The 12,739-nt window shown below is 47.0% G+C and overlaps 2 pseudogenes; one reads left to right on the forward strand and one right to left on the reverse strand.

The window, feature by feature from the left end:
- The first annotated feature begins 1,714 nt into the window (after positions 1 to 1,714).
- On the forward strand, positions 1,715 to 3,495 carry LOC123450394 (annotated as a pseudogene).
- A 579-nt stretch (positions 3,496 to 4,074) lies between these two features.
- The window catches only part of LOC123450395, a 108,744-nt pseudogene continuing 100,079 nt past the window's right edge, over positions 4,075 to 12,739 (reverse strand).

The following is a 12,739-nucleotide window of genomic DNA, read 5'->3' on the forward strand; positions in this document are numbered from 1 at the left end:
CTTACCTGTTTTTGGATCTCTCAGATTCCTCATAGTGATCAACAGATGTAAATCCCAAGTGACTCACAGAATAGAGCTAGGCCTCCCCGGCAGCGGCGCCAGAAAATAGTCTTGATAACTCACAAGTATAGGGAATCGCAACAGTTTTCGAGGGTAGAGTATTCAACCCAAATTTGTTGATTCGACACAAGGGGAAGCCAAAGAATATTCTTGAGTATTAGCAGTTGAGTTGTCAATTCAACCACACCTGAAAGACTTAGTATCTGCAGCAAAGTATTAGTAGGAAAGTAGTGTGATAGCAACAGTAGCAATGGTAACAGTAGCAGAAGTGACAAAAATAGCGGCAAAGTAACGTAGCAAGGACTAGTAGGAAAAACTCGTAGGCATTGGATCGGTGATGGATAATTATGTCGGATGACATTCGTCATGCAACAATTATAACACGGGGAGATAAGTAACTAGCTCTAGTTCGTCAATGTAATGTAGGCATGTATTCCATATGTAGTCATACGTGCTTAGGGAAAAGAACTTGCATGACATCTATTGTCCATCCCTCCTGTGGGAGCAGGGTCCAAGTGGAAACTACGGGATATTAAGGTTCTCCTTTAATAGAGAACCGGAACAAAGTATTAGCACTTAGTGAATACATGTACTCATCATACTATGGTCATCTCCGGGAGTGGTTCTGGCTATTGTCACTCCGTGGTCACTACAAGCAATATGCTCATACATGACGTTTTGTAAGACGTCGTTTACGAATTCATCATATATCTATGACGATTTCATCCGAGATTGTCGTAAACCGTTTGAGGGGATCAAATCTACATATAAATTACGACGATGTGAGTCAAAAACGTCGTAATCGCGTAAGATGAGATCGTCATAACTTTTACGACGATTTTAAAAATGTCGTAACATGTTCTTACTATGTTGACATGTCACTCGTGGGTCCATTCTATCCCACCTCATCCATGTATTAAACTGTTTTTTATATCATTTTTCTGTTGGGCTATTTTTTCATCTTACTTTTATATTGGGTTGATGTTTTATCCTCCATGCTTGCTAAAGGTCTGGTTTGTGGTGTGTCATAATATTTTATATTGTACATAATATATGGTCTAATATTTTTTTAAATGAGTTACTACATTTTTAAAACAAATATTTGGTAGGTTCTTTACAAAAAACCTATTATCTCGCACTTTAAAAATAAACAAAGTTTTTTGTGTAAAAAAATGTAAAATCTCTTTGACAACGTTGTTTGTCATACCAACATACACACATGTGGACAATATTGGGTCATTATAACAAACTATAAGAGGATAAAATATAAGAAAAACAAACAAAAAACAAAAAAATATGGTGGAATCTGCTATGGCATGGATCGATGATGTGTCAAACATTCATCCATCCGTCCATCCAACCCACCGCCTCACCAAACCCTAGGCTTCGCTCCTCACGTACTAGCACGACCTCCTTTGTTGTGTATTCATCCTCCCCCCGAATCCCAGATCCACCCAACCAGCCGGCGGCGACCAACCCCCACCGATGACCTACCGGCCTTTGACCTCTGCCCCACTCCCGGCACAACCAACCCTCTCCTCTCCCCAGCCGCCGAGTCCAACCTCCACATCTCTCACCCGCAACTGAAACCCTAGCTCGTGCACATGGCGACGAGGCCCGCCCGTCGCCGCCGCCAACGAAGAGGAGGATCGAGATGCCCGACCTGCGGTGCGACGGGGACGTGGTGTGCATGGTGTGCCGCGCGGCGGCACCGCCAGAGGTGGCCACTACGGTGCGCGACCTGCGCGATGCCGTGGAACTCCCCATGCCTCTCGAAGCCCCCCGCGCTCACCGACGCGGCCGGCTGGGCCTGCCCCGACTGTGGCGGCGAGGGCGCTTCCCACTCGTCCGCCCCGGCGCCTGCCCCCACCACGGCCCCCGGGGGCGCCGGCGGTGGGAGCGGCCTCCTCGCCGCCATCCGCGAGATCAAGGCCGACGCCACCTTCTCCGAGTAGGACAAGTCGCGGCGCCGCCAGAAGCTGCTCGACAGGAAGAGCGGTGCCGCCGGCGGTTGGGACGATGACGACGACGAGGAACAGGACGAAGACGACGAGGACAACGCGCTCGAGATCGGCGGCAAGAACTTCAGTTGCGTCTTCTGCATGAAGCTCCCCGAGCGCCCCGTTACCATGAGCACTGCTCAATCCCCCCATCCCCTCCCGTGATCTCCGCCGTCAGTTTTGATCAAATTAATAAATGCCCATGACTAAATCCATACCCGCTCTGCTGCTAGTATAATCACAGGCTTGTCCTGGTTGAATCCTGAATCATGTGGTTGGTATTGCTGGCCAATCCGAACATGGTGCTGAGTCAGTAGCGCTCTCAGGTGGTTACATAGACGATGAGGACCATGGAGAGTGGTTCCTGTGTACTGGAAGGTATGATGCTGCATACTTGGAAGTTTACTGTATATCCACTTGCTATCTTTGTAAAATTGTGTCTGATCCTACATATGAGCACTTACTCATATAAGTAATTTGTACTGGCAGTGGAGGAAGAGATCTAAGTGGGAACAAGCGAACAAACAAGGAGCAATCTTCTAATCATAAATTCGATAAGATGAATGATGCTCTGCGTCTTAGTTGCCAGAAGGGCTACCCTATCAGGGTCGTGCGATATGTTCTTTTATACCATAAAATTTTCTCAAAGCATTTAATAAGTATAATATTTAGTGGATATGATGTTGTTTGCTTTACAGTGTTAATGCTGTTCATTATTGCCTCACTTTGATTTGTTTTTCATTGTTACATGTTGCTGCATATATGGAGACCACACATTGTACTGCTGATATTTGTTATTTATGTCATCTTGTTCGTGAATTTATGCTTGACCACACTTATCTTAAAAATGTCTCACAAAGAGAAGCGTTCATCATATGCTCATGAATGTGGTGTGAGGTATGATGGGGTCTACAAGATTGAGAAATGCTGGAGGAAGATTGGTGTTCAGGTAATTTTACTTCCTGTACAGAGGTTACACATTGCTGATACCCATTGGTTTCAGTTTGTTCTGGAAGAATTCTGCAAAAGCCCCTACAAGAGTTGGGTGTCTCACCCATATCGATGTTGCCTTGTCAAACTCAAACGCATGCCTGGTCGAGATCATGATGGGGGCCAAACTTTCTTGGCTGGGCCACCATCATCCTTCTCTTTCTCGCTCGCTTTGCTCTGCTATGTCCTTGCCGCGGCATCTTTGTTACTGTTGTCTTTAGTACTCCTCCCTGCATTATTTTTCTGTTAACCTCCACAGTTAAGGCGGGCAAGCGTTTTAATCAGATAAGATCAGATCTGGTGCTGCATCCATTTGTTGTGCACATCTGTCTGTCCTTGTATGTTCGCTTAGATTTATCGGCCCCTCATCGCCCATACCAGTAACCTTTTTACGATTGTCTTTGGGTCAACATTTCACTATCTTAATCGAAAGCGCACAATTTGATCCATCAGTTCCTCCTTGGATTATCTTATCAAAAGTAAGCAGGATTAAAGCACTTGACAACAGAACTGGTTGTTTAAGTACTGTTAGGTCAGTATCTAGCAAGCCTGTCCCGTGTGTGTCCACCAACAGCCAGTCTCCTTTTGTTCAAGCGCTTGGCTTTGTTCGATGGCAACTGCTGCTGGTGCATCGGCCTCGCACGAGTACATAAAAAATCGGCAAAAGAACAAGCAACTCTGAATCTCTCAATAACACAATCGGCAACAATCCATGGTGGTTACACAGGAGACAGGACTACGTTTCTTCTAAAAGTATTACAAGTTGTAAGGATCAATGGGAGATGAGCTTATGGTGTGATCTCTCACATAGCCGCATCTGAGTTTATACACTAGGATGTGCCGACTCACGGTCATAAATCGCCTTCATATTGGCAAATCTGTAATTTCCTTGCCTTTCTAGCACCGTGTTCGATCCGTTTGCTGTAAGTGCATTGTTTAGTGCATTCACTCTGTCTAGCTGGTGCACATGGCAACACTAGTAATAATCTACCTCGGTGATGCTTCCAATCACATGGTGTGGCGGTTACTTATAGACAACATAGCCTGAAAAAAATGCAACGCTTATCCACGCCGTGTAGTTGACTGCAGTGGCAGGAGGCACATGACTGATTCCATCGAGCAGCACAGGCATATTGACAAGTAAGATCCATTTTTGTCCTGGGAATGCCTTGTGTGCAAGAGAGGCAAGGAGGGGAGCAACGACACCACCCAAAAAGAACAAGTTCACAATAGAGTAAGTTCCTAAATAGCCAAATATTCTGCGTGGGCTGATAAGGCCCCATATGACTGATGCATCGTAGAATAAATGGTCGTAGGGCCAGGTGCAAGGGCTGCCTGCTGGGAGGAGCTAGGTGTTGCATATATTGGGGATTGTGTGCATCATCCACCATGTTGTTCCAAGGTACACAAATGCTGATATCAAAGTGCCTACAACCTGTTATTTTCAATAGCTTCACATTTAGCTAAGGACACAATTGATACAAACAATGGGAAAATTAGATGTGATTATATATCTTGGACAAGTAACAGTCATTGTTCGTTCATGTGACTAGTGTACTAGCTGACCTGAGCCATAAACATGGTCCTTGGGCGAATCTTCATGTAGTGGCCCAACTTAAAATCTTGCAGAAATGCTAGAGCTTGACGTGGGGCAGCGTAGCCTTATACCTTGAAACACATGTTTGCAATAGGTCGTCCAAGATATAAGTAACCCATGATGTACTCAGCGATGATATTCAAACCTGGAGTCTGTGATGTAAAAATAGTTAAGCTGCTTGTTGCTCCTAGAACTGTAAGACATATAATATCCATCTTAATTAATTCATGTTTGGATCTGTCCATATGTACCTGGTTGGTTATTGCTTTGATGATTCCAATTGGAAGGGTGTAGACAATGGAAAGGGCATATGCAAGCAGTATCCCCCACTCTGTTAAATTAAAATCATGGTATTGTGTACCTGTCAACTAAATTACTATAGTTTTTAATACTTTGTTTTTTAATACTTTGCTATTAGATTTACTTTTATTTTGTTCCTAAACATTTTGTTCTACAATGTGTAGATGCTGGCAAGTCCTGGAATGAGTTTGGCAAATCAGTCAAGCTGGGAATCATTGAAGATGCAACAAACATCAACCGTCTTGCGAAGCTTCTCAGATTTGAGAGGTTTGTCATGTATTCTGTATTCAAGTATTATTCATGTTGTAGTTCTAAACACTCGGGCACATAATTGATCTTTTGTCTGTTTCAGTTCCAAGTCAGATGGTAAACTTGTCTCCCTTGATGAATATATTTCAAGGATGAAGTCAGGGCAGAAGGACATATTCTACCTTACAATAAGCAGCAAGGAACAACTAGAGAAATCTCCATTCCTTGAGCAGCTAAAAAACAAAAACTACGAGGTATTTTCATTTGAGTCAGGTTCAGTAGTACTAAATGTTCTACTTGTGAGCGAGGCACATTATAACTATGCAACCCTGTTACGATCACAGTTAGTAATTACTTTCAACTTATAGTTCTGTATATTCAGAATAAACCAGCGTGTCCAAATTTAATTTTATTGAAGATCACAACACATGCGCCATGATTCATGATGATAGTCCTTATAGATTGTCCTTATAGATAATCATCACACTCTTTTCTTTTGTTACTTCAAGCTCTTCACCGGTAATAAGCCATCAGCCTCTGAATACTAGTTCCACCATCATTTTTCTTTTGTAATAGCAGCCTCAAGTTGAACTAGTGTTTCCTTGAAGATGCAAACCAATGAGTTCTTATTTATTACTTTCCACATGTTCATTTACATATCTAGGACCTATAATTCTTGAGAGCATTGGTAATGAAAAAAAGAGAAAACTCATAACTCATGGTTCTTATAGGTTGAGGGAACCTGACAAGCTCAAGGGCAGTTGGAGTTGGCTCTAATGTTGACGGGGCTCAACATTGAGACCATCCAGCAGTCCGTACACGATGTGATGATTTGTGCTCCCATGACTATGTTCTGGGCTACAACTAAGGTGAGTCCCTGGTCTCTCATTCCTCTTTCTACTCTTGGAACTAGAGTCCGAGCTATGTCCACACTATGTTCTGCTCAGGCCACTGAACCGATGATTTGTTATGATATGTGTTGATGGTCTTCTGGCCATTGAGATGATTGTTTAGTGTTCTGATCTTGTGATGTTGGTTTCAATTGTCTCCTCATACTATGATGATGGTAGTTATGTTTTTGCTATGTTTTGGTGTCCATTTCAATACTTTTGCTGCAATTGTGGTTAACATAAAGTAGACAGCGTGTGTCATATTTAACGGAATTGTATGTAAATGTTTTGTTGGATAAGTTGAAGGACCATTTCTTTGGGTTTTTTTAGTTCTTGTATGATTTTGTTCCTACCATTACAAGTTTTTGTATCAATAGTGGTATTAACTCACTTTTTTATTAGGGTCATGAAAATGCTTCAGCTGAAAATGGACCTTGGATGATCACACTAGACGCACCAAGCTATATGGCTGTCATGCAACATCCTAAGAACAAGCCTCTCCATGAAGAAGTATATCGTGCTTATCTAACCCGTGCATCAATCGGTGATCTTGATAACACTGATAACACTGAAAGTCTTCTTTATTAGTCTTATTTTGTACACTTGGTTGTGTAATTTTGTACCAGATTATACTACAGCTTTCTTAGTTGGTTGTGCTATAGATTTTGGCTATATTATCAAATCTTGAAATGTGCTTCAGATTTTGTGGTATGGGCCGTTATTTAGAGATGATTTAGATTTATGTGTATGGGATTCAAAGTTTTATGGGCTCTTATTTATAGAACCATTGATAGCATAGAAGAAAAAAAAGTTCCTGAATTCAACAATGAAAAGGGCCAAAACTAAAACTGAACCAAATGTATTTGGGCACTAAAAGGCCAGGGCCCAAATTATAATGATACAAAAAAATTCGAAAAAAATACTAGAAGTGGGTGTAAATAGGTTAAGGCCCAAAAATAAGCCCAATAAGAAAAAGCCCAAAAAAATAAAATCAGCCCATGTGATCAATTGAAATGGGTTGGCTGATTTCAACCATGATGTTTGGATTTCGTCGTAATTTTGCCACATAGGACTGCCACGTAGGAATGGGTTTGATTCCCAACGACGATTTAGGATCGTCGTAAAGGTTACGACAATCCAGGAATCGTCGTAAAAGTTACGACGATTTTGATCAAAACATCATTGCTGTTCATTTGTGACGCTCCGTTTTCGACGCTTGGTTTTTCGTCGTGAGATCGTCGTAAATTGAAAACCGTGATGATGTAGCGACGATAAAATAGCGTCGTGTATTAGCATATTCCTTGTAGTGGGTTGCCGGGACATAACACATAGTAGGTGACTACAACTTGCAAGATAGGATCAAGAACACACATATATTGACGAGAACATAATGGGTTCAGATCTGAAATCATGGCACTCGGGACCTAGTGACAAGCATTAAGCATGGCAAAGTAGTAGCAACATCAATCTCAGAACATAGTGGATACTAGGGATCAATCCCCATCAAAACTAACTTAATTACATGATAGAACTCATCCAAACCATCATCGTCCAGCAAGCCTACGATGAGATTACTCAGGAACAATGAAGATGTTGGAATTATGCCCTAGAGGCAATGATAAATAAGTTATTATTATAATTCATGTATCAAGATAATCGTTTATTATCTGATGGGGTTATAGTCCTAGGGTAGGGTCATAGGCCTGCCCTATAGGTCCTACCCAAGGACTACCCTTCATAAGGGACAAGGCTGTTAGTCAGTTCCGACTGAATTAAGGACTTCCCATCATCCAGTCGGCGACGATTCCCCCATCATCCAGTCGGAGATGAGCATTCGGAGCGTATTAAACTTACCGACTAGATTCCACTCTGTACATCGTAACCCCCCTAGAGGGCAACGGTCATACGTTTTCATGTACCTTTATTAGCATTTAAGGCATACATTACCTGTAACGTAGACATTTAATCGCCACTACTCCACCCCTGTGCACCGAACCGTTGTGAAGGGCAACGCACTCTATATAAGTCGCCCTTCCCCACTGATGCAGGGGTTAGCAATTCAGTGTAATCCATATTCCACTCGACATCAAGCTCCCAAGAGAACTGAGACGTAGGGCTTTTACCTCCACCATAGAGGGGCCTGAACTCATACAACCTCGCCGTAGCTAAGGCTCTGCCATCCTTTCGTACCCTACACATCTACTGTCAGACTTATACCCACGACAGTTGGCGCCCACCATGGGGCAGGCGTCTAAGCGACTTTTGGCGAGTTTGCGACTACATCTTTTCATCATGTCGTCTGGTGGAGATTTGTGCATGGGTCATGAGATCCTCTTCGGCGCTCTGTCCTTCATCGTCGACAATTCGGCATGGCTTCGGGATGCTCCTCTCGACGACGAGGCGCTCCCTAGTCGCGGGGCTACGCACTTCATTGCCGGCGCCCGCGGCATCCTTCTTCTCCAGCAGTCGGCTCCGGTGTCGACCTTCGCCCCCGTCACGTGCCGCAACAAGCGGTCTCGCCATCGGCGGCTCCAGCGTTGGGTGCAACACGCCCAGGCGCGCCAGAGCGCGTCTTTACAAGTGGCGGTACTCGAGTCGGTTGTAGTTGCGCCGCTGTCCCAGCGTTCGGACTCAGTTCCGACTGAGTTTTCTTCCGAGTACTTGGGTCGCTGGCCTGCAGCCGAAGTGCACATGGCCAACTCTCATGGAAGTCCCCGCCAAACCGGCCAGAACGAGCACGAGGTCGGCGAAACAACCGGCGCTCGCCGTCAGCCCCGCCGTTTTGCTAGTCGGCGCACTCGTCAGAGTAACGTGGAGGTGTTCCGCTCACCCGTCCTCAACCTGGCTGCCGCCGCCAAAATAGCCGATTCCCTCCAGCCGACTGATTCAGAGGCTGGCAGAGGGATCGAGTAGATCTGTGCCCTGCTGCACACGGCGCAGAAGCAAAATTCGGCGGTCTCCCAGTCGCACAACAGGATCCACAATAGTTCTGTTCGCGCGAACACGCATCGGTCAGTTCACAGCCCCGGTTCTCGTCAGCGACACACGGGAGGCAACCGTTCCATGAATCGCGAAGGTCGTCACCGTTCACGCACCCCTCCGCGGGGTGGGCCCTACGGACCCCGACATCATGATGATCGGCGTTCGGTCGGTGACACTTATGATCCAAGGCCCGATGCAAGAGGATACATCGCCCAGAGGAGGGTCGACAGAGGCCGAGCCCACCATGATGGTCACGATGGAGATCGTCTGAGTCGAAGCAGGACCATCGTCTCTGGCCCCGAGTGTTTCAGTCGGGCCATCCGTTCAGCTGACATCCCTCCCAACTTCCGATTGGCGACGGGGATCAGCAAGTTTACAGGAGAATCCAAGCCAGAAACGTGGCTGGACGACTACCGAGTGGCAGTCCAGATCGGCGGTGGAGACGACCAGGTCACCATGAAACATCTCCCCCTGATGCTCGACGGCTCGGCTCGAGCGTGGGTGAACCAGTTGGCTCCTTCAAGCATCTACAGTTGGGCAGATCTGGCCCGAGTCTTCATTAGGACCTTCGAGGGGACGTGCAAACGCCCTGCTGGTCTCATGGAGCTCCAGCACTGTGTCCAGAAGCAGAATGAGCCCCTGCGCGATTTGATCCAGCGTTGGACAACCCTCTACCACACGGTGGAGAATGTCACAGAGCACCAACCAGTCTGTGCCTTCAAGGCAGGCGTGCGGTACAGAGATCTGTACCTGAAGTACGGTCGGACAGGCGACATCTCCATGAGCAAGATGATGGAGATAGCAGCAAGCTATGCAAATGGCGAAGAAGAGGACCGCATTCGCAGCAGCAAGCACAAGGCAGTCGCCGACGGAGATGGGAACAACACTCGGAAGCAGAAGCACAAAGCTCCGTCCACTCCGCAGGCAGAGGCGGCAGCAGTTACCAATGCCAAGTTCAAGGGCAAGGGGAAGGCTCAGTTCACCCTCAAGAAGAAGCAGTTCGGAAACACATCCTGGACCAGCCATGTCCAATCCACACCAAGATGGATGAAGAGGGCAACGCCATATTTCAGAAGCATACCACTCGGGAATGTCGCCTCCTGATCCAGGGGTTCGGCGAAGGGCAGCCGAGTGAAAAGGACAATGAACAGGATGAGCAGGACAAGGAGGATCCGTTCCCCCAAGTCCATGCCACACTGATGATTTTTGCTGACGTTGAAAGCAGGAGTCGACTGAAGTTCGTGAACAGGGAGGTGAACATGGCCACCCCGACCAACCCCACGTTCCTCAAATGGTCTCAGACTGCGATCACCTTTGACCAGTCAGATCATCCAGCAGACGTACCCACCCCAGGGAGGCAGGCCCTGGTCGTCGACCCGGTGGTGGAAGGAGTCCGACTGCACAAAGTCCTCAGAGACGGCAGGAGCGGCTTGAACATCATGTACGCTGACACTCTCAAGGGGATGGGCATTCCGATGTCCAAACATAGCGAGAGGAGCATGCAGTTCCATGGAGTCGTCCCTGGACGAAAGGCCAAGTCACTCGGCCAGATCGCGTTGGACGTCGTCTTCGGCTCCGACAATACTTCTGCAATGAAAAACTGACGTTCGAGGTGGTGGACTTCCAGAGTGCGTACCACGCGATTCTGGGCCGCCCGGCGTATTCGCTTTCCATGGCCCGTCCATGTTACGTGTACCTGAAGATGAAGATGCCAGGCCCAAAAGGTGTGATCACTATCACAGGCAATCGTCAGTGGGTCGGGGAGTATCTGCTGCAGGGATCGAGGATCGCCGATCGGCAGATGGCTGTCCTCGAGCTTGACGAGTAGAAGAAGACAGTCGACCCCGCTGAGTTGATGCGTTCGAAGAAGCCAGCTTCGGAATCCGCATTCCAGTCGGCGGGAGAAACGAAGAAGGTCAGCATCCACCCGACAGACGACGCCGCTGCCCCGACGAACAACTCCACCACCCTCGATCCTAAATAGGAAGCCGTGCTCATCCAATTCCCCCGTGAGAACTGGGACATTTTCGCATGGAAGCCCGATGACATGCTAGGTGTACCCAGGGAGTTGGCTAAGCACCGAATGCATGTGGATCCTGCTGCTCGGCCTGTCCGAGAACGCCTGCGTCGGTCCCCCGCGCACAAGAGGAAGGCAATCGGAGAAGAGGTGGCTAAGCATTTGGTAGCCAACTTCATTCGCGAGGTACACCACTCCGAGTGGCTCGCCAATGTTGTCATGGTGCCCAAGAAGGACAAGTCTCTCCGAATGTGCATCGACTTCAAGCATCTCAATAAGGTCTGCCCGAAAGACCATTTCCCGCTTCCCCGCATCGATCAAATTGTGGATTCTACTGCGGGTTGCGAGCATTTGTCATTCCTTGATGCCTACTCGGGCTATCATCAGATCCGTCTGTATGGCCCCGATGAATTAAAAAGAGCCTTCATCACCCCATTCGGGTGCTTCTACTACATCACTATGCCATTTGGTTTGAAGAATGCAGGAGCAACCTTTATGCGCATGACCCAAAAATACCTCCTTGACCAGATCGGTCGAAATGTGGAGGCGTATATGGATGATATCATAGTCAAGTCACGCAAAGGTTCCGACCTGCTGACTGACTTGGCAGAAACATTCCCCAACCTTCGTAGGTACGATATCAAGCTCAACGCAGCCAAGTATTGATTCGGTGTTCCCAGCGGAAAGTTACTCGGTTTCTTCGTTTCCGAACGAGGGATCGATGTCAACCCCGAAAAGATCGGGACCATCGTCCGAATGGAGTGGGAGGTCAGAATACACGATGTTCAAAGTCTCACAGGTTGCCTAGTGGCTTTGAGCAGGTTTATCAGTTGACTCGGCGAGAAGGCACTTCCTCTGTACCGACTCATGAAGAAATCAGATACATTCGAGTGGACAGACGAAGCCCAAATCGCATTCGACGACCTCAAAGTTCTACATTCCACCCAGCCAGTTCTTACTGCTCCGCTCAGTATAGAACCCCTTCTTTTGTACATCACGGCTACAAATCAAGTCGTCAGCACTGTTCTCACAGTCGAACGCGAAGAAGAAGGCAAAGCATACAAGGTTCAGCGGCCAGTGTATTATGTCTCCGAAGTCCTGACTCCTTCCAAGCAGAGGTATCCCCACTATCAAAAACTTATCTACGGGATTTACATGACTGCGAAGAAGGTGGCTCATTATTTCCAAGACCACTCGATGTTTGTCGTTTCTGATGCTCCATTGTCGGAAATCCTCCACAATCGGGATGCATCGGGCCGAGTGGCGAAGTGGGCAATGGAGATGTTATACTGCGACATCAAGTTCGAGGCCAAGAAAGCTATAAAGTCTCAAGCTCTGGCTGACTTCATAGCAGAATGGGTAGAACAACAGCAACCGACCCACATCTACTCGGCTCATTGGACAATGTTCTTCGATGGGTCCAAGATGTTGAATGTCTCCGGCGCTGGCGTTGTGATCATATCGCCAAAGGGTGACAAACTCAAGTATGTGTTGCAGATACACTTCGATTCCTCCAAAAATGAGGCAGAGTATGAGGCTCTCCATTATGGATTGCGCATGGACATCGCAGTCGGCGTCCGTCGCCTGATGGTCTACGGCGATTCAGATTTGGTAGTTAATCAAGTGATGAAGGAGTGGGACGTAAGGAACCCCA

The sequence above is a fragment of the Hordeum vulgare genome, chromosome 4H (assembly GCF_904849725.1).
Source record: "Hordeum vulgare subsp. vulgare chromosome 4H, MorexV3_pseudomolecules_assembly, whole genome shotgun sequence".
Taxonomy (NCBI): Eukaryota; Viridiplantae; Streptophyta; class Magnoliopsida; order Poales; family Poaceae; genus Hordeum; species Hordeum vulgare.